The sequence below is a fragment of the Rousettus aegyptiacus genome, unplaced genomic scaffold (genome assembly GCF_014176215.1).
Source record: "Rousettus aegyptiacus isolate mRouAeg1 unplaced genomic scaffold, mRouAeg1.p scaffold_m13_p_1, whole genome shotgun sequence".
Classification (NCBI taxonomy): Eukaryota; Metazoa; Chordata; class Mammalia; order Chiroptera; family Pteropodidae; genus Rousettus; species Rousettus aegyptiacus.
The window spans coordinates 35326811-35350511 of record NW_023416284.1 but is presented as its reverse complement, the minus strand read 5'-3'; the positions used below and the strand labels follow the sequence as shown (position 1 = coordinate 35350511).

Genomic DNA, 23701 nt, shown 5'->3' with positions numbered 1-23701 from the left:
TACAATATTGCATTAATTGACAACAAAAGGACTATTACAGCCAAGAATGCAGCAGGGGAAATGATTAAACCACCCTAACGCAGCTACTTTAAAGTGTGGGAAAGAAATGGCATTTGTTAGGAATGTGTTCTCTTGTCCGTGGTTTCTCAGTGAATCTTTTGATATTGGCATTACTCTCCCATTTGATGGGTGTGGAGACTGAGGCTCAGAGAAGTTAAGTGCTGGGATTCCAAAACCTGGCCTCCTATTGCTTCAGGATACCTTCTGTGTCAGGGTGAGCTTCTGTAATCATGCATGTGCTAATTACTCCCTGTTTTCACTGAGCTCATCCCAGAGGACCTCTGACAAGGGACCTTAAAAGTAATTACATGTAATCTGAGCTTTTCAAGAACCAATCCTTCCACTGCTTGCACCAGGTGGGGGTGGCTGTATCAAGACTCTGCATCATGAACCCAGGTATCCTCATCCTTGTGTCCTACTTCCCTGGCTTCTGCAAGCAGAGATAGCCGACCTCACAGGTTAGGGGATGCAAAGGAAGGGAGGGTTTTGGGGGCAGCTGCCTGGAGCTCCAGCCCTGAGAAAGGGTGAGGGATTCAGGTCAGGATGGAGGGCCTCTGTGGCTGATGACCATATACACTGGCAGAAGAGAGAATGTGGGGAGGTCCCACAGCCAGGAAGAGTTGGGTCAGGACTTGAATCCAACTCAGCCTGCAGGTGGAACCACTCCTCGGGAAGACCTGGACCCTGCTCTCTGGGCTCCTGGATCCAAGCTTGTGTCTAAGGCCTTGACTGATTCCTTATTCACCAGGACCTTGGCTGGGCAAGCTGCGTCTTTGTTCTGGTCTCAATTTCCTTATCTGTTTTGTGGGAATGATAATCTTGCCTCATCTATCTGGAGCTATTCACTGTCTTTCACCTCATATCATTCTCATGTCAACCTCATGTCTTTGGAACCATTGCCCCATCTTTCCACTGGGACCTGAAGAGGCAGGGTGGCCAGTAGAAGGTCACGCAAAGGGTCAGCAGTGATGCCCTAGTTATATAAGGACAGCAGTGATGCCTTGTCACTCAGGGTCAGCAGTGAACCCCAGAGCAGGCCATTCCCCCGTCACACTTCTCTTTTCAGTTCCATTGCCCCTTATCCCCTGGGGGGATGTTTCTTGGGCCAGCTCTGTCCCTGCTCTGCCCCTACAGTGAGCCCGACACAAGGTTGGGGAAGACGAGGTGTGGTCCTTGGGCTTGAGGAACAGAGGGTCTGCCGCCAGCAGTCAACACCTCTGTCAGGAAGTTCTTGGCTCCTGCCTTCAAAGCACCAGTTCTTTAATTGTCTCCACATTGTGAACCCAGGAAAGTTTGTCCTGACAAGTGGTTGGCAAAATCAGTCAGGGTATCCCCTCCCACAGCCAGGCGGTGGTTTCAGCCTTTCAAAAGCTGTCTGAGGTGGTTACTGCAGGGTGTACATTATTTTATTATTATTATTTATGTCTACAGCACCTGGTCTTCCTAGGTGGTCTCCCATCCAAGTACTAACCAGGCCTAACCCTGCTTAGTTTCTGAGATCAGACATCGGGCTTGTTCAAGGTGGCATGGCTGCAGACCATGGACTGCGGCTCTACTGGGGTGCAAACCCAGGACTTTCTGCATTCAAAGCAGACATGCTAACTGATACACTATGGAACCATATCCTGCAGAGTATAAATTAGATTTGCCCGGTAAGGTCTCACTTCTCCCTGGAATGTTTGTGGAAACGCTCTCTTTGGATCCTGTCAGAGAGGGAAGTTCGGACTAGGCCGAGGCTCCCAGGAAGTGGGCAGGTGGGAAGCAGGCGCCTCCCATGCTCACTGGTGAGATGGGCGAAGTGAGCAGGGCCTTGTCATGACATTTACGACCCTGACACTTTTGGCTTTGGCCCCTTCTTCTATAAAAAAAAATGGTAAGAATTATGTTTCATGACAGCATTTATGTAAAGATAACATATTAATATTATGTGTTAAAACATTTTATTTGACTTAAAAGTTCTTTTTTCCTTTCAATTTTAAATTCAAACATTTTAACGGGTCAGTTGACCTTGAGCAACATGGGTTTGAATTGCATGGGTCCACTCATATGTGGAATTTTTAATTGACCCACGCAGTTCAAACCTGCATAGTTTAAGGATCGATCAGCCATGTGGCAGACTCTAGGTATTATGCCTGCTGTACCTAAGTGGACAAGTCGGCCTAGAAGCAGAGGCTGGGAGCACTTGAGGTACAGGCTATGCCTTGCCCCACCCCTCCCCTCCTTTGGGCTTCAGTCTTATCCTATGAAGAGGGATAGGTGGAGGAAACTAAAATTTTGCATTGATGTTCTAGCCTGCTCCCTCCTGTTCTAGTCTATTTTATTTTTTTATCTATTAAGAATTCATAGGTATTTACAATAAAATATCTATGTATAGTTAAACAATCATAGATTAGAGAAAAGAACATAAATACATGAACAACCGAAGCTCATTTACTTACTGTGATTGAACCCTATATTTTCCTGGAGCTTCCTAGAAGCCAAGGCAAAGAGAGCAACTTGTGGAACTGACAGAATTCTTACTGTCTGGGAAAGGAAGCAAGCCACCCAGCTTGTGCATTGGGGTCAGTTTTGTCTGGATATCAAATCCTTATGAGAGTATCCTGAAACAATGGGAAGCCAGGATTTGAAATCCCAGCATTTAATTTCTCTGAGCTTTAGTCTCCTCATCTATAAAACGGATGGCAATGTCAACATCAAAAGATTCACTGAGAAAACACAGACCAAGGGCTGAAATCTGGTATCTGGAGGAGAGAACATTCCTAACAAGTAGAGCCAGGGCAGTGTGGGTGATGATTTTAGTTGTCCTTTCCCAGTGGACCCACTAGATCACATAGTAGGGGTGGTTCAGGTTGTATACTTCCCCTGGGCCCTCTTGGACTCTCATCCATTTCCTACTGACTGTGCTTGCCCGTGTCTCCAACAAGAGCGAGCAGGCTGGCGGGCTGTGCCCTGATGAGGTCCTTCTGTGTAGCAGCTGCTACACTCTGTCCCCAGTGCCCTGAGCTGGCGCAAGGGCCAGCTCAGAGCAGCTTCTGTGCATGTACAACTGTGCTTGTGTGTGTTCATTTATTCACTGCCACATGCCTACTCAGTGCCTGCCTTTTGCTGAGTGTTGGCCACACAGCAAGGAGTCCTGTCCTGGAAATACTTAGAGTCTAGAGCAGGGACAGACTCAGAATCTGAGTTACAAAACCCTGTGATGAATCCCCTGGAGGAAAATAAATGGGGATCCAGAGGAGAGGATCTAATCCAGGGTGGGGAGGCTTCCAGAGGGAAGCTAGGTAAGGGCTAACCAAGTGCAAAAGGATGGAAGGGTGTCTCAAAGAAAGGGAACAGCATAAGAAAAGGCCTGGAGGTGAGAGCTGTGAGTGAGTGGCTCAGACATCGAGTGACGGAGAGAGTGATAGAGAGGTGAGCAGGACCTTATGTGTCAGATGGAGAAGCTCAGGCTTTGACCACAGGGCTGCAGAGACTCAAGGATAGGCTGAAGCAGGGGGGGCATGAGTGTGTGTGAAAATAGACGTGTGTGTGTTTCCTGTGCCTCATGAGGGCCCATGCACACAATTATGCCAGGGGGTTAACTAAAATCTCTATTGCCCTCTTGTTAATTAACAGGTAATGACTTGATTCTAGAGGCTTTTGCAAGTACATAGTTAGTGTATTTGGTTACAGTTTCCCAGGATTTAATGACCCCTTTTCTCAAGATTTATATAGGATACTGGAGAGCACTGCGCTTGCAAGCAGTTTTCCAGCTTGGCCCAAAAGTCCTCTGTGCTGGGCCAGGGTGTCCAGTGAAGGCCCCTGGACAAGATATCAGGTCCAGACTGGGCCGCCCACTCTGCCCCTGGAGTAATTACACCATTTGTGGAGAGGATAGGGGGCCCGAGCTTTGGGTGGGGTGGGCATCCCCCTTTCAGCAGGCCTGTGGTCAAGCCCTGGCAGAACTCAATCTCCTCCTTTTAAGTATATTCACATCTAGACTCCATGCCTAGGCAAGGATCACAATGCCCCTTGTTAATGCTACAGCTGGAACTCTGAATGTGGCTTGGACATGAGGGTAAAGTGGGGCTACTTCTTTTACCCATATTAGGGACCAGCAGACATCAGGACCTCACCAGTGTCTCTAGATGAGGGATGGGGAAGCTGCCTCCTGAAAACTAACCCCCAAGGGCAGGCTGTGCTTTGTGATATTAGGAAAGTTTACCTTTCTGAAGCCTCCGTTTCCTCACTTATAAAATAGTGTATGGGTAGGTGGATGTCTCAGAAGCAGACCCTGAGAAGAGGGTTTGTGTAAAAGTGGTCTTCAAGGGGCGAACAGGAAGGAGGGTCTGCCACCAGTGCCTTCCAGAGTAGGGAGAGGGTTCATTCATTCATTCATTCATTCATTCAACAGTTATTCATTGAGTCCTTGCAATATGCCCAGCAAAGTGTGAAGTGCTAGGCACAGAGGCAAATGGGACCTGGAAGAAAAGCAGGATGGGTAGGGAAGTTGCAACAGAAGCTGACCAAAGGTTCAGTAACATCTGGGGAAACTGAGGCTCAACCAGAGCCTCAAGGAGAGTGACCTTGAGGAACTCAGAGCCAGGACCACAGAAGTGGAGGTCAGAAGTGCAGATGGTCTAGAGTGGGTGAGGCCTCTCCCAGATCAGAGCGTCCTGCTGTCTGGAGTGCCTGGAGCAGGCCAAGGGGTGGTGTAGAGAGTAAGTATCGAGGTCTATGTTTGCACAAACTAACTGGCCTGTGACAATTGCTGCTATAATTGTCATTGTCTTGTAATTTGTGCGATAATTTGTATGGCATGGAATGGAGCAGAGATTACGCCTTGAATGTCTGTTTATGCCATTTCTAAAAAAGCCCCTCAGATGTCAGCCTTGCTGAGCGACCAAGGGGAGATCTGTGGTCTCTGGCATTATCCCCAGCTGCCTTCAAGGCACATATTCAGGGTAAATCAAGTCCATTTCTAGGAAAGCATGAGCGTCCCTCCCTTAAAGTACTCTGATGCTGGTTCTCTGCCTTGTGGAACTCCCAAGTACCTCTGAGGGCCTATGTTTGTATGTATTTGCCTCTCTGGGTGCTTTTCGCCATGTTTCTATCTATATATGCTTGTACTGTGTGTGTGTATACATGCAAACGTGTGCACATGCATATGTCTGCTTCTTAGTATCTGTTGGCCCTTTTGTGTGGTTTAATGTGTTTCCAGGGGCCAAAGTATCTTGTGTGTTCCTGTGAATGTGTTTGTGATTGTGTGACTGTGTGTGCACGTCTCTGTGTTTATCCATACAACATGTATCTGTGAATGTGAGTTCTACACCTGAGGAAGCCATCACTCCTCCTGGCCAGGATGGCCACTGAGTAGGCCAGGCTGGATTTAGGCCCTAGAGAGTGGGTACACATGGGTGTGGGGGAGCTTCTCCTCCCCACCATTCTTGCCCTATTCTCAAAACTCAGAGAGAGTAAACTGTTAGGAAGCAGGTTCAGCTCAGTACCAGAGAGGGCTTTTAACAGGTAGACCTTCTCTAGTACTGAAAAGGGGTGAGGTCCTCATCTCGAAGTGTGGGAGCAGAGGCTAGCCTGCCAGCATCATAGAAGGAGCAGTGGATTGGGAGGTGGGGTGGCCTGGGTCCACTTACTTAGTGCTTAATACATGCCAGACACTGTGCTAAGTTAGGATTGGCTCCCAGTACTCTAGGAGAGAAGTGCCACTTCCCACTTTATAGACAAAGAAATGAAAGCTTAAGAAAGAAGAGACTTGCCAAGGTCACACGTTAGGAAGTAGAGACACCAGGATTTGAACTAGCACTGTTTAGCCCCACCGTCCTTACTCATGTTTACATTTTTAAAAATTATATCATGTTTGGTACATTCAAAGAATACATACAAATATATACGAGTAATAAAGCGTAGCAAAATGAACATCCATGAATTTCTGGAACCGCTGCTCATTTTCTGTTTAGCATTCTCTGCTTTTCTTAACATGGTTTCGTCGCACATATATATCCATAAACAATGTACTGTTTGGTTTCGCTTAGTTTAAAACCGCAAAAAATGGTATCATACTGTATGTGGTCTTTGTAAATTTTTCACTTAATATTACATTTTAAAGATTTTATCTGTATTATTGTGTGTAGCTATTAATTAATTCATTTTCATTCCTGTATAAAATTTCATTATGTGAAAAATCTAAACTTTAATAATTTTTTTGTTGGGCATTTGAGTTGTTTCAGTTTTCTGCTAGTTCACAATGCTATAAACATTCTTCGAGTATCTTTTTGGACCAGTGGAAGATTTTTCACTAGAATGTGTGCCTAGAAATGGAATTTCTGGCTCAGGAAATACGAGATAGTGCCAGATTGTTTTCAAAAATGGTTATACCAATTTACAGTTCCACCTACAGTAGATAGAAATTGTTCCACATGCTCAAAAACGTGCATAACTTTGTTAGTCTGGTGGGTGTGAAATGGTATCTGGTGGTGGTCTCCATTTTCATTTAGCTGATTACTAATGAGACTGAGCACCTTTTCATACTTTGTAGGCCATTCATGTCTCCCCTTCTGTGAAATGTCTTTAATGTCCTTTGCCCATTTTTCTATTTGTTATTTGTCTTTTTCTTATTGACTTATAGTAATTCTTGATATTTTTTGCCAGTTCGTGACATATTTTTTCTTTCTTGATGGTGCTTTTCTGGAATTGAAGGTCTTACTTTTAAGGAGTTGAATTTATCAATCTTTTCTTTACTTGTTCATACCTTTTGTGTCTGTTATAAGAAATCCTCCTCTGCAGCGATATCACAAATAAATCTTCTTGTATCATAATGGGAGGATTTATTTTAAGGTTTTTTAAGTTTTACTTTTATTTAAGACTTTAATCCATTGGAATTAGTTGGAGTGTAGTATTGCGTGAGGTAGGGACCCAATTTAATTTTTTTCCAACAGAATAACTAGTCTTCGATTTGTCCATCCTTTCTTCAGTGATCTACAGTGCTACCCTGTCATCGGTCAGTTTTTATATATTTGAGCCTGTTTCTGTGTGATTCTGTTCCATTAGTCGACTTTCCTGCCCTTGTGCCTTATCACACTGTTGTGATTACCATGGTTTTGTACGTCTTCGCTAATATCTAATAGGAAAGACTATTACCCTACTCCTACCCCAGCCATTTTTAGGTGTTCCTTGGCTACTCTTGGGACTTTACTCTTCCATATATATCTTAGATTCAGCTGTATATTGTTAATGAAAAACTGTTGAGATTTTGATTGGAATTCCATTTACTCTATAGATCAACTAAGGGAAATGAACCTTTTCATGATATTAATTCTACTTGTCTATAAAGATGGTCTTTGTCAGTGATTTTCTGCGAGATATCACATGTTGTTCCATACATGTATTGCATAATTTCTTTTAAATATTTATTCATAGATTTTTTTTTTGTTTTTTTGTTGCTAACACAAAGTATATCTCTTTTTGAATTATATTTTTTTGTTTACTAGTGGTCAATAGAAATACAATTGATTTTTGTATGTTTATCTTATAGTTAGTCGTCCTGACAAATTCTTATTATTTCTATTATTTTTATGTAGAGTCTTGAGATTTCTATATAGACTCATAGACATACATAATGATTGTTTTATTTCTTTCTTTACAGTCTTTATACTTTTTCTTTTATTTCCTTAAAAGAGACAATGATAGTGGACATCCTTGCCTTGCTGCCGATTTTAAATTCTTCTAACATTTTACTATAAGTATAATGCTTCCTGTAGGATTTCTGTAGCTACCTTCTATCAGTCGAAAGGCATTTCTTTCTTTTTTTTTTTTTTTAAATAGGTTTTATTTTTTAGAGCAGTTTTAGGTTCACAGACATTTACACCGGGTTCACAAAAAAACATACAGAGTTCCCATAGATCCTCTGCCCCCAAATACACAGCCTCACCTACTATCAGCATTCTGAGCAAGAGTGGTGCATTTATGACAACCAGAGAGCTTGTATCGACACATCATTATTACTCAAAGCACATAGTTTACACTAGGGTTTCCTCTTGGTATTGTTCATCGTGAGGTTGAGAAATGTATACTGACATGAATCAGAATATTTTCGCTGCCCTAAAAATTCTCTGTTCTCTGCCTATTCATCCCCTCTCTTCCCAACCCCAGCCAAACAGTGATCTCCATAGTTTTCCTTTTCCAGAATGTCATACAATTGGAACCATACAATAAGTAAGTAGCCTGTTAATATTGGCTTCTTTTAGTAACATGCATTTAAAGTTTCTCCACGTCTTTTCATGGCTTAATAGCTCATTTCTTTTGAGAATTGAATAATATTTCATTGTCTTCAAGTACCAGGGTAAATTTTATTTACCCCTTATCTATTGAGGAACATCTTGGTTGCTTCCAAGTTTTGGCAATTATGAGTAAATTTTCTACAGATATCCATGTGCAGGTTTTTGTGTGGACATAAGTTTCCAGCTCACTTGGGTAAGTTCCAAAGAGCACAATTTCTGGACTGAATGGTAAGAGGATGTTTAGTTTTGTAAGAAACTAACAAACTGTCTTCCAAAATAACCACATGTACCATTTTGCATTCCCATCAGCAATAAATGAAATTTCCTGTTGCTTCACATCCTCACCAGCATTTGGTGTTGTCAGTGTTTGGGATTTTAGCCATTCTAATAGATATGTAGTGGTATCTCATTATTGTTTTAACTTGCAATTTCCTAATGACATATGATGTGGAGCATCTTTACATATGCTTATTTGCCATCTGTATATCTTCTTTGGTGAGGTGTCTGTTCAGATCTTTTGCCCGGTTTTTAAATCAGGTCATTTATTTTCTTATTGTTGAGTTTTAAGAGTTCTTTGTATATTTTGGATACTATTTCTTTATCAGATATTTTGAAAATATTTTTGCAAATATTTTCTCCCAGCCTGTGGCTCATTTTCTCATTCTTTTGACAGTGTCTTTCACAGAGTAGAAATTTTTAATTTTAATGAAGCCCAATTTATCAATTATTTCTTTCATTAATCATGCTTTTGGTGTTGTATCTAAAAAATCATTACCAAACTCAAAGTGACCAGAATTTTCTCCTGTCGTATTCTAGGAATTCTATAATTGCATTTTATATTTAGGTGTATGATCCATTTAGAGTTAATTTTTGTGTAGGATGTAAGTTCTGTGTCTAGATTTTTTTTTTTTTTTTGCATGTGGATGTCCAGTTGTTCTAGCACCAGTTTTTGAAAAGACTATCTTTTTTCTGTCACATTACCTTTTTTCCTTTATCAAAAATCAGTTGGTTATATTTTCAGTGATCCATTTCTGGGCTCTCTATTTTGTTTCATTGATCTATTTGCCGATTGTTTGCCAGTACCGCACTGTTCATTACTGTACCTTTTTAGTAAGTCTTGAGGTCAGATAGTGTCAGTCCTCCAACTTTGTCCTTCTTCAGTATTGTGTTGGCTATTCTGAGTATTTTGCCTCTTCATATAAACTTTCAAATCAGTTTATCAATATCCACCAAATAACTTACTAGGGTTTGGATTGGGGTTGTGTTAAATGTATAGATTAAGTTGGAAAGAACTGGCTTCTTGGCAATATTGAGTCTTCCTGTCCATAAATATGGACTATCTCCATTTATTTAGTTCTCCTTTGATTTTTTTCATTACAACTTTGTAGCTTTCCTCATGTACATCTTGTACATATTTTGTTATACCTATTTCATTTTGGAGGAGCGTTAATGTAAATAGTATTGTGTTTTTAATTTAAATTCCATTTTTTCATTGCTGGCATATAGGAAATAAATTGACTTGTATATAAACCCCGTATCCTGCAAACTTGCTATAATTGCTTAGTAGTCCTAGTAATTTTTTTGTTTATTCTTTTGGATTTTCTACATAGACAATCATGTCACCTGTGAAAAAAAGACAGTTTTATTTCTTTCTTTTAAATCTGTATTCCTTTTATTTCCTTTTCTTGTCTTACTGCATTAGCTAGGACTTTCTAGTTCGATGTTAAAAAGAAGTGGTGAATGGGGACATTCTCGTCTCGTTCAAGACATTTCTTTATATTCCTAATTTGCTAAGAATTTTAGAGTATATGAGCATTGAATTTTATCAAATGGTCTTTCTGAATCTATTGAGATTATTGTATATAGTTTAACTACTTCTATTTGTAAATATGGTAAGTTAAATTTATAGATATTTATGATGTTAAATCCTTCTTACATTCTTATGATCTACCCAACTTGGTTATAGTGTGTTATCTTTTCTTTACATCACTAAATTCAGTATTTTCATGAGTATATTTGTCTAAAGTTCTCCTTTCACATACTTTGCTCATTTGATTTTGGTATCTGGGCATTACTGAGTGGGGGCATATTTCTCTTTTTTCTGTTCCTTGAAGGGTTTGTATAAGATTAGAATGTCATGTTTCTTTAAATATTTGGTAAAACTTGCCTGTAAAGCTAACTGGGCCTAGTGTTATCTTTGTGGAAAGATTTTAAGCTAGTGTTCCAATTACCTTAATTGGCATAGAACTATTAAGGCTTCCTACATCTTCTGAAGTCAGTTTCCCCTCCCCTAGGAATTCGTCCATTTTGTTCATGTTTTCAAATTTAATGGCATAAAATGGTCATAGTGTTCTCTTTAATTTTTAAAATTTTTGCTAGATCTGTAGTTATATCTGCCTTTTCAGCCCCAATATTACTCTTTTTTTCTTAATTTAATTCACTGGAAGATTTTTCTTTTATTAGTCTTTTCAAGAACTAATTCTTGGCTTTGTTGGTTCTCTCTATTGTATCTTTGTTTTGTACTTCATTAATTTCTCCTTTTATATTTATTATCCTCTCCCTTTAATATTTTTAGTTTATTTTTTGTCCCTTTTCTAATTTCTAAAATGGGTCACTTAGCATGTTAATTTTTAGAGTTTTTCTTTTTCTGGTATAATCATTTGCAAAATAAATTTTTCTTTTAATGCTGCTTTTACTGAATCTCAGAATTTTTTATGTGTAGTGGTAGCATATTGTTCAATTCTAAGTAAGTATTTTAAATATCCATTATGATGCTTTGATTGACCCAATGATTCTTTAATTTTCCAAACATAGGGAAATGTTTTCCCTTTTTGTTATTAACTTCTAATTTAATTTTACTGTAATTGAAGAACATTTATTTATATATCAGCCATTATAACTGTATAAAGCAGTTTTTTATAAATGTTCCATATGTGCCTGAGAAGAATGCGTACACTCTTTTTGTTCAATAGATCAAAAGACTTGTATTATTCAAAATTTTTGTAGCTTTATTGATTTTTTTCTTTGTTGGATCCACTAATAATTGAGACAAGGGTGTCTAAATCTCCCACTAACATGGTAGGCTTTGCATTTACATCAATATTTGCAACATCATTAGGTTCCAAGAAGTTTACAACTTTTATCATTTGATAACTTTATTCCTAATTATTGTTTTGGTTTAAATTCTACTTTACCTAGTATAAATATGGCTATGCCACCTTTGTTTGAAATAGCATTTGCATGATATACCTCATTCTGGTCTTTAATTTTCAATTTTTTCATGTCCTTATGCTTTAGGTGTGTTTATTGTAATTAGCAATTAGTGGGAGGTGTTATTTGTTTTGTTTCTTTAGTTCATTATGGTGAGATCTCTTTTAATTAGAGTTAAGTCCATTTTTAATTATTCTGATTATACTGTATTCAGACATGTTTCCAATAGCTTACATTTTGCTTTCTACTTTTGCTTTTCCTGTACTTTTGTTTGTTTGTTTGTTTACTTTGGGTTAGTTTTTTTGTTGTTGTTATTTGTTGTGTTTTATTTTGCTTTTTTGATTGATTAAGAGAAGGTTTTTGTTTGTTTGTTTTCCTCATTACTTTCCCCTCCTCTGCTGGTTTAGAAGTCATACACTCTAATTTTTTTCTTTAAGTTATTACCTTTGAATTTTTATCATGCATACTTAACCTAAAGAAGCCTAAAGTTAATACCTGAACCCCTTTCTCAGCAATTCAAGACCCTTAGAAGGTTGTCTCTAATTATTCCATCCAAACTTATATCCTACTGTTGTGTAGTATTCTAGTTCTATCCTTATTTCAACTCCATAAATTAGAGAGCATTATCATTTTATAAGACAATGTTTGTTTAGATCTATCTGCATATTTATATATTTATAAATTTATTTGCCCTTCATTAATTTTTGTCCCTTTTAGACCTTCCTTCTGGGATAATTTTCATTTAGAAGTTCCTTGACCAAGTCATTCTCTCTTTCTCTTTTTCTCTCTCTCTCTCATTTATTTATCTAAAAATGTCTTTTCTTTTGCCTTCATTTTGAAAGATACGTTTTGGAATACCACCTCTAGGTTGAGAGTTATCTCCTGTCAGCACTTTGAAAATATTATTCCATTACTTCTGGGTTCCATTTCCACTTTGTTGTAGAGAAACCTGCTGATATAAAAGTCATTCTTTTGAGTTATCTATGTTTTCTCTCTATTGCTTTTAAGATCTTTTACTTTGGTGTTCTGAATTTTCACTGCTCTGGGAGTAGCTGTGGATTTCTTTTATATCTTTTTTTCTCCTTGCAGAATATTTGAAAATTCTCTTCAAATATTGCTTCTTTTCCATTCTTTCTTTGTTGCTTTTCGGGCTATGGTTAAAGGCATATTATGCCTTTTTATTCTGGCCTCCATATCTCTTATATTCTAGCTGCTTGTCTCTGATCTGAATTCTGTGAAATTTCTTCATCTCTTCCAATCCAGCTATGTCTAATCTGCTGTTGCACCCATTTTGGTTTTTAAAAATTTATTTCAGCAATTATATTTTTAATTTCTAGAAATTCTTTTTGGTCATTTTCAGATTTCACTGGTTGTTTTTGACAGTCTTTTGTTACTTGTTCATACTTTGTGATTACATCCTTTATTTCTTTAAACATTTCACCCATCCATATTAGTTTATATTCTAAGTCTGATAACTTTAAAATTTGAAATACTTGAAAGGCGAGCATCTGATTTTTATGGTCTTTCTTTCTTTCTTTCTTTCTTTCTTTCTTTCTTTCTTTCTTTCTTTCTTTCTTTCTTTCTTTCTTTCTTTCTTCAGGTTCTCCCTCTGCTTGTTTCTTTGTGTGCTGAGTAATTTTCAGTGTGAGGTCATGTGGTCAATCTTTGTCTCTGGGCATACTAGAGGCTGGAGTTAAACATGCTTTCCTTTCTGGAGGATTAGCATTTGCTTATGCCAGAAACCAGGAGACATTCAGAACTAGGTCACCCTAAACCCCAGCCAGGTCCCCAGCTCAGTCTGAATGTTGAAGGTCCAGCCCCCATGCCTTGCTGCAGCCCTGTTCACAACACCTGCTTCAGGGCAACCCCTCCATGCCCTTGCCAGTCTAGTTTTCACTTATGGTTTCCTGCTTTTGTTTCTCCCTTAGTCTCTGAGATTCTAACAGACCTTCAAGGATATAAGCAACTCAGCAAAAAAACTATGTTTTAAGCACAGTCTGGCCATTCTGCCGCAGAAGGGCACAAAAGCAAAATCTCAGTTTCCTCATCTGTAAAATGGTCACCAATAATAATAACAGTAATAATAACAACTGCCCCACAAGTTGTAAGAATCTTAGGAAATAATATAGGGCAAAGTGCCATAAAAGTGTTATTTTAAGAATAATTGCCATATGTTGTTGATATTTCACAGTGCTGAATACTTTACATGCAATATTTCATTTAATCCTCCAATAGATCTGGTTCTGTCATCACTTACACTTTACAAAAAAAGAACTGAAGTTTCAAGTGGTTAAGGATCTGCATCACAGTTATCATGCTCATTACTGTTATCTTGTTGTTGTCGGAGGAGGAAATGGGAATACCTGTGGGTATATCAGGCTCTAAGGGAGTGGGGTGTGGACCTGCCGCTTGGTTGAGGGGCAACGTGGTACAATAGGGAGTGCTAGACTGAGACTCAGGAGAAAAGGGTAAGGTCGTGGCTCCGACAGGTTCTTGCTAGGTGATCTTGAGCGAGTTCAGCTTGTGGTTTGGGGTGCTGGCTGCGGGAATTCCAGCCCGCTGATCTCTTAGGAGCAGAGGGATGAGCTATGGGTGCTGAACTGTGTTTTCATACATTGTGAGTCACCATGGAGGTATGGCCTTAATTGTTTCCTTGGTAGGTTACATTTCTCTTATGTCCCCAGGTTCCTTCTGTGTTCTACCTCTGTGTGCAGTAGAATTCTTTGAGCCCTGTTTTCTGTTCACCACTTAGCTCCTTGAGTGGCCAAGCTCCTTGAAGGGAGACACTGATTCTTCTTGGCTCTTTGTCACCTGGTCAGGGCCTGGCACACCACAAGTGTTCAGCAGATGACAAATACAGGACTGAACAATGGTCTTGTCTACTGCATTGTGCAGAAACTGCAGCTATAGCATTTTCATAAACCTCTGCTTGTTCATCTGGGAAGCTCGCTCCTTCCCTCAGTATTGTGTTCTGACATCATCCCACATTCAAATGCTCTGTCACATTGTCTTCATAACCGTGCTAGTACTTGTCATTCTTGGTGGACAGATTTTTGGTTTGACAAATATGATCTCTGTATCATATTTGTCTAGGTCCTCTCTTCATGAATGGCATGGGAAAAGACTTTGGAACTAGGCAGCCCTGGATCCAGACTGTGGCTTCTCTACTTGCTGGCTCTGTGGACAAATGACATAACCTCTGTGAAACTTAGTTACCATGTCTCCAAAATGGGGAACGTGGAGCCAGCCCCCCAGGAATGTGGAGTGATACTCATGCTATAGATAGGTTCATGGTGAGGGTAAGCTCCCTCCAGTTTCCCTGGCAGGCCTCTGGAACTACTCCATTTGTTGGCGTGTTCCATACAACCAGAGCTCTCTGGCTCCTGTGGGCCTGAGCTCCTTTGGCCCCACACTGTGGACTGCTGGGGCCACTGGCTCCCTTTGGCCTCTGCCAAGCCCAGCACGTTCTGAGGCTTCCCCAGTGTGGGCCAGGTCCCACCCCAGGCCCATTGCTCCAGTTCTTGGCTGGCCAAGAGGCAGCTGCCAGCCAACTGTTTACCTTGGGAGCATGGTCTCCTCTCTGGCAGCATTTGCCAGCCATGGAGCGAGGGCAGATTTATGAACTTGGTCACACAGAAACTATTTAAGGGCCTGGTTGGCCAACAGTAATGTAAAGACATACAGTGCCTGTTTGAAAAAAGATTGCATTTAGGTGCCCACACTTTGGGATGATTTACAGTGTAGGTCGAGGATCCAATTAGCATTCACAGTCGTCTTTTAGCTGAAACCCAGCGCCTTCCAGGATTATGCAGACTTTCCAAGGGTCTGGGCTATGATGAAATTATAGCTGGAGGCTTGTAAAGTCGTTGCACCATTTATAAATGCAGTATATTCTTAACTGCTCTGCCGCTCAACTTACCTGAAAGGTCTGGGGCCCCCATGGCCTAGCTGTTTATTAAAGTGACCCTAGGAGATTATTGGAAAGGGGGTCCTGGTTTCAATCCTGGTTCTCTATTACTTGCTGTATGACCTTGGGCAAGTGGTTTAGCCTCTCTGAGCCTAAATTTCTTCATCTATAGCTTGACTAGTGTGGCAGAATGTGACTTGGGAAGAGTAGCAGACACTCTGCTTTGTGGGAATCAAACAAACTAGTAATGGCTGTAGATACCCATCACAGTTCCTGGCACATAGTAGCTACTCAGTAATGGTGTGGACGTTAGAGTTCCTGAAAAGTACAAAGATCCAGTAGAGAGCTGGCCTCTTCTCTGGTACTCTGCCTGCTGCCTGGCAGGGACAGGCAATGGAGTGTAATATATTGGCTACAGAACTTGGGGCAGCAAGGCCTGGTGTGGCTGCAGAGTAGGCTATGCGGGTGCTCTACCCTGAAGTCAGACCACAGACTCATCACCACTCATACCATGGGCTATTTCTGAGCAGTCTACTGAACAGGCTGTGGTTGAGGCCTTCTTAAAGCGCCTTCTGTGTGCATGACCACTGCAGTACTAGACTCATAGCAGGCCCTCAACAATTTGCTTCAGTCAGTGGTAAAGCCAGTTATGTTGATGTGCCCTCAGGCCAAACAGACAAGCCCGGACCCTGTCTCTAGTCTTCCCTATGGCCCACCCAGCCCTCCTCACTGCAACTTCTGCCCTCAGTGTGAGGTAGGGTGTTAACTGGTGGATGTTGAAGGGAAGCTGACATCAGGTCAGCATGTGGACAGGTTTCTGCCAATCAGAACCATCTGTCAGTGGAAACTCTGTCCCACAGGAAGAGAGTGAACTCCTATCACTGAGGTGGGGAGCAGGCTGTATGCTGTGAAGGGATTTAATCACTAGACAGGAGTGAGCCTGGTGACCTCTGGGTCCTCCTACTACCCAAGTGCTGGCACACAGCCACTGCCCTAGGTACTCAGCAGAGCTAGCTTTTGTGTGTCTGCCTTTTCTGGTGAGCTGTGAGTTTCTCTGACTTTCGGTTATATTTTTTGTACATCCATCAAGGAGGTGGTCCCTGTCTGCTGCGAAGTCCAGTTAAAAAATTTTTATACTGCTTTGTATCTAGATCCAAGAATACAGCATTGAGAATATAGAGGGGCCCCTAACCCAGCCTGGGAAGTCAGGGAGGGCTCCCCAGAGGAGGGATCACTTGAGTTAGACCTTGATGGATAAGGGAAGAAAGCTGTTCCAGGAGAGGGAATGGTGGGCACAGTGCTTGTGTGTGTGAGTTTGTGTGTGTTTATGTGTGTGTGTGATAGAGACAGAGCACTCTCACGTGCCTGTCAGGGTGGCCGGCTGTGGGGGGCTGAAATGGGCTGGAGCTGGGCATATCATGGGAAGATAGATAAGCAAAAGAAGAGACTCATAGGGGGCTTGGGACCAGGCCACATTAAGGTGGTCAGGCTTGACAAGGGAGCCACACAGTAAGAAAATGGATGGGAGAGGCAGGCAGATGGGTGAATACCATTGGGAGCCTGCCGGTCATCATCCCAACCTGAAGTGGCATGGCAGAGTTAGGACAGGGGCTGAGCAGATGGAGGGATGTTCAGAAGGACAGCCACTGGGACTTAAGGATTGATAAGCAGTCAAGGGAGAGGACCAAGGTGAAGGCGAGTACCCAGAGCCCTTCTAACTCATGGAGTCTGAAGTCCTGGGCCAGTTCTGGGATTGAACACATGACAAGGTAAGGTTATGACCTTGTGAACTCTGGGACCTTGAGGCCCTTTCTTCAGTCAGCAGGCCCCAGTGACTGTCCACTCTGTGCCAGGTTGGGCTCTGAGTGGGTAGGCACAACCAAGAAAGACTCAGTCTCTGTCCTCAGAGAAGCCAGGGCATTTTAGAGAAGCCTGAAAAGACTTCTTATATAAAATGACAGAGGCCACCAGAGCCTGCTACATTATGAGTGACTGTTTCTAAGAAGCCCCAGGGTCTTAGGACCTATCAAATGTGCCAGGCCCTTCTAGTTCTGGGTCTGATTTTCCTCTCTGCTACAGTAAACCTGCTTCATCTCTGCTTCATCAGCCTGGGCTTTGTGTGTCTCCTGCTTTTTGGTTTCTGGATGACACAGTCGAGTCCAGGACTGCTCTCTTTACCTTCAAGCCATAGGACACTGTGACGGGTTCTAGGTGACCCAAGATAGAAGAGTAACAAAGTGGACATATAGGTTGGCCTAAGGGGATTTTGTTAGGAAGAGAGGAAGAGAGGTGGGGACACTGTGAGGGTCCGAGTGTCATGTTCTGAGAATCACTAGGAGACCACTGGAGCCAAAGTAGAGGGCTTAGGGTGGAGAGTAGCAGATAGGAGACTAAAATGGCCAGCTGAGCCCAGACTGCACGCAGAGGAATTGGGACATTGGAGATCCATGCTATCGTCAGGCTTTTCTCGAAAGATTGCTTTGATAGTAAGTGATAGCGTGAGGCTGAACCCCAGGGAATGGCACACTGCATGACCTTAGGCCTGCCTCCAGGGGTCGTTAAACTACTCTCCCTGCACTGGTCCCTTTGAATGTGTCCCTCTGGCCGCCCCCCACCCCCACCGTGCTGCTGTACTTCCTGAACCCAATCACACTGTTTACACATCATGTGCGTTTGACAGTGAGCCCTTCCAGCCTGACAAGCAGTGCCCATGCAGGGCCTGGCACTGCCAGCCCCCACTGGCCCCATCCCTCATCATCCAGAGCCCTGGTCCCCATCTCATTTGTGGCTCCATCCTGCTTCGATTTGGGGCTCTCCTAAGGACATTTGATTGACAGTAACTGGAGTGAACCATAAATTCATGCAAAAAGGAAGATTATTTATGTGTTTTCTGCTGTTCTGTTAACAAAGACTTCAGAGGGGCATATGGAATGGATAAGAGATTATTTAGAAATCAGAAATTTTGCAAGAGACTGGAAAGAACTTGATAAAAACCATTTAGGTACTATAACGTGCTTCATTTAGAAAAAGATATATATTTACCTAGTCTGTCTGATTTTACAGGAAGTGAATTAGGAGAGTTATTCAGAAATGGAATTGGAGTGACAAGATATTTCATGGTAGCTGCTTGATGGTGCCCCACACCCATGCGATCTGCTGTGTGTCTGTTCCCAGGCACACCTGGAGGGGTCAGAGGGCTGTTCTTTCCCAGCTGGCCTCAGCCACATGGCGTGGTTGCTGTGCATTTGGGCACTGGCTGCCACTCCCACCAGAACCCCAAGAGGCTTTGCAGATTCCTCTTTCCCTTACATCTAGTCAGTCACCAAGCGCTGATGACCTGGTCTCCTAAACTTGTCTGTTAATAAACCAGACTGCTTGAGTCTGCTGGTGACTGCAATTGCTATGACTTTGTATCTGAATGAACATGGCAGTTACATAATGCCCTGTGTTTCAGTTTCTTCGTCTATAAAATAGGGGTCCTGGTGATAATGCCAAACACTGGGGCTGTCCTGGGGACTTGATGATAGAATGTACAGAGTGTCCAGGGTGTCCAGCAAGCAAGGCACAAATGTGGCATTGTTTCCAGTCCCAGGCCTAGTCTGTGGGATCGCCCTGGAATTTGGGGGGGTGGTGAACCGGGCTGTGGTGCTGGCCTATGCTGAGCTCTAGGCTGCTGCCTCTGAGGGTGGTCACATGGGCTGTAGGTGGTGGATGAGCGTGGTCTGCAGCTTGGTCCTCTCCTCCCCAACCTGGAAATGGATTCTTCTCCTCATTTTGACTGCTTCCCAGTGGACCTGGTTCAGAGTTGAGCATGAGCAGCCCAGCAGGTTAAGGGCTTTTGCTTCTCAGGCATCTCCTGGAGCCTGAGAGCATAGGCACAATCCCACATACACACACTATGCTCACAATATGCCTGCATGCACACACTCACCTGCACAGCCTCTTCTGGTCCTCTTCAGTCCCTGTTCTGGGCTGTAGCCAGGGTAGTAGTGTCGCATCTCCTTGAGTAGCCTTCAGAGCCACAGCCAAGGTCTGAGGTGGAGAATTTACAGGATCAGTGTGGCCCAGGAGACCATCTTATTGCAACACACTGCTTTGTAGAGAAGGGAGTGACCTAGTCACCTCTGCAGGGAAGAGGGGCGGCCAGTCTTTGGATGTGATCCCTGTAGAACTTTTTGGAACATGCCAGTCCTGCATGTTGCCGAGCCTGGAGAAGCCATTGGTGGGCAGCACTTAAGTCGTCCCAGAGAGCTAGCTTCATGGCCCTGGAAGCTGCCAGTCCCTCTCAGATCCCCAGGTCCCCTGCCCTCCTTGTGAGGCTTTTTCAGTTCTGCACCCAGAAAATGTTTTCTTCAAGCCTCATAGGTTCTGATGGAGCCGAGGAAGATGACAAAGTGTCCCTCAGTGGTGGCTTCAGCAAGATCAGAAAGGTTGTTGGGATGGAGACCCTTCCTGAGCCCCCTGAGGCTCTCAGGAAAGTGTCCCCAGCTTCTTAGAGCTGGCTCCTGGGGTCTGATGACAGGTCAGGATTGGTGGGGCCTATTTCACTGCCTTCCTGATGTGATACATCCCTACCCACAACTTTTGCCCAGTGTCCTTGTCGCCAGCAGGCTCAAATGTGAGTCCAAATCGGCATCAGAAGAGGAAATGTGACTGAACTAATGAGATGTTTAGTTCTGTTTAGTCTTGTGGTGCCAGACCTGCGTCTAGTCTTGTGGTGCCAGACTTGAGTCAAGCTCCTCCTTAGATTTGCTTGTGATCTTGGGCAGGTCACTGCTCCTTTCTCAGCTTTGGTTTTCTACTGTTACAAGCTCTGTAAACAGCCTGGCACATGCCGCCTGCTGCTGCCTCAGTTACCCAACAGGGCTGCGCTGAGGTTGGTGGGGTCCTTTGGATACTTCAAGGAAAAGGCTTGGTTTCAAGTCCCACTCACCATGTGACTTCAGATGACTGTTCTGCCTCTTCATGCCTCAGTTTCCTCATCTGACAAAAGGAGATTGTCATCCCTGAGATCTCAGCTCAAATGCCACCTCTTCAGAGAGGCTTCCCCTGGCCACTCTGTCCCCACTGCAGTGCTCCTGTCACGCCACAAGACCAGGTGCTTTCTCCTAGAGCGCTGACATGGTCTGATGGTATCGTGTTTATTCGCTTGCTTGGTTAATATCTGTGTTACTTCCTGCACGTGAGCTGCACAGGAGCAGAGGCCATCGGTGTCTTGTTAGCCAAGTGGGACACCAGCAGCTGGAATGGTGCCCGGCACTTCACATTGGATGGATGATGGATGGGTGAGCATGTGGATGAATAGATCACGGTTGGATGGAGAGGTGGTGGATGGATAGGAAAAGGCTGACTCGGGTGGGGGCACCATCTCAGTAGGTGTGTAAACCAAGGGGAATGGTCTCTGGCAGGAGGGCATGGAGTGAATCCTTATCCTAGGGGAGCGAGGTAATACCACAAGTCCCTCCAGGCCTGGCTGTGCTTTCCGGTGTACCCTAGGATCTAAAGCACAATCCGTGTTCACCAAGGCTTCCCAGGGTGGGGTTGGCTGCAGCTGCCAGACCAGCCAGGGTAGACCAGCCGGGCAGGGGGGAAGAAAGCAGAGAAGAAAGGCAGAGAAGGTCAGTGGTCCCCCTGCTCGGGCTGTGGAATCGGCTCAAACATCACGTCTGTGTCGACTTGGTTGGGACCGTCATCAGTTGAGGACTGGAACAATATGCTTATTACCTCTAAGCTCAGTTTCCTTGTATATAAAATGGAGATAACACTAGTACCTACCCCCTGCTCAGGATTGTTAAATGTTTAAAATGGCTGATCGAATGAGGATCTCCTTTTCTGTTGCTGAGGTAGTTTGTCTCTGCGTGCCCAACTCCCTCCTCCAGGGCTGATTATAAAAATAAAAATAGAAAAACTCTCCTAGATATAGTCTGACATGGGACTGCAGCCATAGTCTAGCCAGACCCTCCGCCTGCCTCTTGGCCTTTAGGCAGGATGGAGTGGGGGGTGGGGGGGCCCGAGGAGCCATCTCTGGGAATGAGCCGAGGGGCAGAGAGGATAGATGGTGGAGGGGGAACGTTCCTATTAGGCCACGGGAATGTTTGCTTTTCTTCTCCAAGAACTGGTTGTGGTCATGTAAATCACCCTGGAGGAAAATCAGAGGGTCCCCAAACGCATCTGTTGGTTTTTATAAAAAAAGAAAGAAAGAAAGACAACAATCTTTGTGGTTGGCTTAAAAGTATTTTAATCATCAATGAACAAGGGAAGAATAAACCTCTGGAGCAGGCAGGAATGTGGCCAGGGGACCTGAGGAGGAAGATCTGGTAGGGGGAGTCCATCCGCCTGCCACGTGGGCCCCACTCTCCAAAGCTGGCCCATGACTGTGTTTGGGATCACAGGGACGCACCTAGTCCCATTCCCATGGGGACGTGCTGTCCACCCATAAAATTTAAGGTTGGGGTGTGCGGTGAGGTCTGGGAAGCTGGTAAGGGAGAGTCCTGGGGTGTTGCCTCTTTGGGCATGGGCAGGGGCTCTGTGAGATCATATACGTGTGTGGTTGACTATGCCTCGGTATGAGTTAAGTGTCGGGGGAATTAGGAAAGAGTGAGTGTGTGTGTTTATGTAATTAGATCTGTGTGAGTGTATATGTGAGTTGTTTGCAGTGTGATCGGAATGTGTATGGTTGCAGGGTATATGCCTGGGATTGTGACTGGGGTATGTGTGGGGTTTGATGCGGGGTATGGGTGTTTATGCAGTTGGTACATATATATTAGGTATGTGGTTAGGGAATACATATTAGAGATAGACTTATACCCACTGCACACCCCATGGACCACTGTACACATCAACACCCAAAGTATACCCAGGTACCCCCGACATGATACCCAGACATACCTCCAACACCTAGTGAACACCCCCACTCCCCATACATCCTTCCATAACATACTCTCAGACACATTCTTACAATAAATACATATATGTGTGTGTGGTTGGGTTGAGTGAATGTATGTTTATGTATATGTTGAAATCTGAGTTTAAATTTGGTGGTGAGAGGCACGTGGTATGTGCTTATATCTGAGGAGAGTAGTTTGAGAGTGTGATTGGGTGTTTGGGTATGTGTTACATGTACAATGTACGTGTGTGGTGTTGCATTGGGTGTTGGTTATGTGTATATGTTGGGTATGCATGTGTTTGGAGAATCTGTTCTGTATGTTTATGTGTATTTGGTGTGGGAATGTTGTTGGCATTGGGTTTGGGTGTGGGGTGGGATGTTGGATGTGCGTGTGTGTGTTGGGTGTAAGGGTGTTGGAGTAGAGCTCACACCAGCTGGGAGAGATAAGCCTTCCAGTCTAGCTCAGGCTGTGATTTAAACCCAGACGGCTATAGCCCCCCTCCCTCTTTCTCAAGTTGAGGGGCATCTGAGAATATTCCTGGGAGGATATGAGAGCGAGCAGGGCCTGGAGTGGAGAAGAGAGCACAGGTGCTACAAGACATTCTAGGCAGAGGGACCAGGAAGCAGAAGATCACCCAGCACATCCAAGGAAAGCAGTGGGAATGGGGAATGGCGTGGGATGGTGAGGCAGAGCAGAAGGAAGTGGAGCTTGGGTCATGATATGGGGACTGAATGTCAGGCCAGGAGCGGGACTTGATTCTGCAGGCAGAGGGAAGAAGAGCTGGAACAGGCTACACTGCAGAGCTCGCAAATGGAAGAGGCCCTAGGAGTCCTCGAGAAATGAAACCTTCGTGAGGTTTCATATTAGTTCCTCAGGCTCTGAGCTGCCTGCAGTGTGGTAGGGTGACTGTTTGACCTGGCATCCTCCCGGCACCCAGGGAGACCACTGAGTACATTGTCACTCCATTTGACAGATGAGAATGTGAGACCAGAAGGAGAAAGTGACCTGAGGCTTGGGTGTCAGTGGAGGGACTCCCCCTCCTCTACCTGGGTGTCCCCCACCATCTGAGAGGGGTCTCTGTCCTAGACAACAGGGTGCTGAGTGTAGGTGGGCCCCCACAGTTCCCAAAGCACTGCCTCATAATGTCCCCAGGTCTCACTGCCACCCTGAGTGGCGGGTGCTTTGAATTTCTTTGTATAACTGGGACATAATCATATGCTAGAAATTTTGCAAAACCAAAGAGAGCAGATGACTCCAAACCACCAGGGTAGAAAGTTTTCTTTGGGCCTGTTCCCTGTGTGACATAGTGCTGAGTACAATGTCAGGGACATAGCTCGACAAGGAGTGACTTCAAATTTATTGCC

The 23701-nt window shown here is 43.6% G+C and overlaps 1 protein-coding gene and 1 pseudogene across 4 annotated transcripts in view; one reads left to right on the top strand and one right to left on the bottom strand.

Moving 5' to 3' along the window:
* The window catches only part of GLIS1 (GLIS family zinc finger 1), a 211144-nt gene that overhangs the window by 145323 nt on the left and 42120 nt on the right, over nucleotides 1-23701 (top strand). The window lies entirely within an intron of this gene.
* Nucleotides 1483-1598, bottom strand: LOC118605067 (annotated as a pseudogene).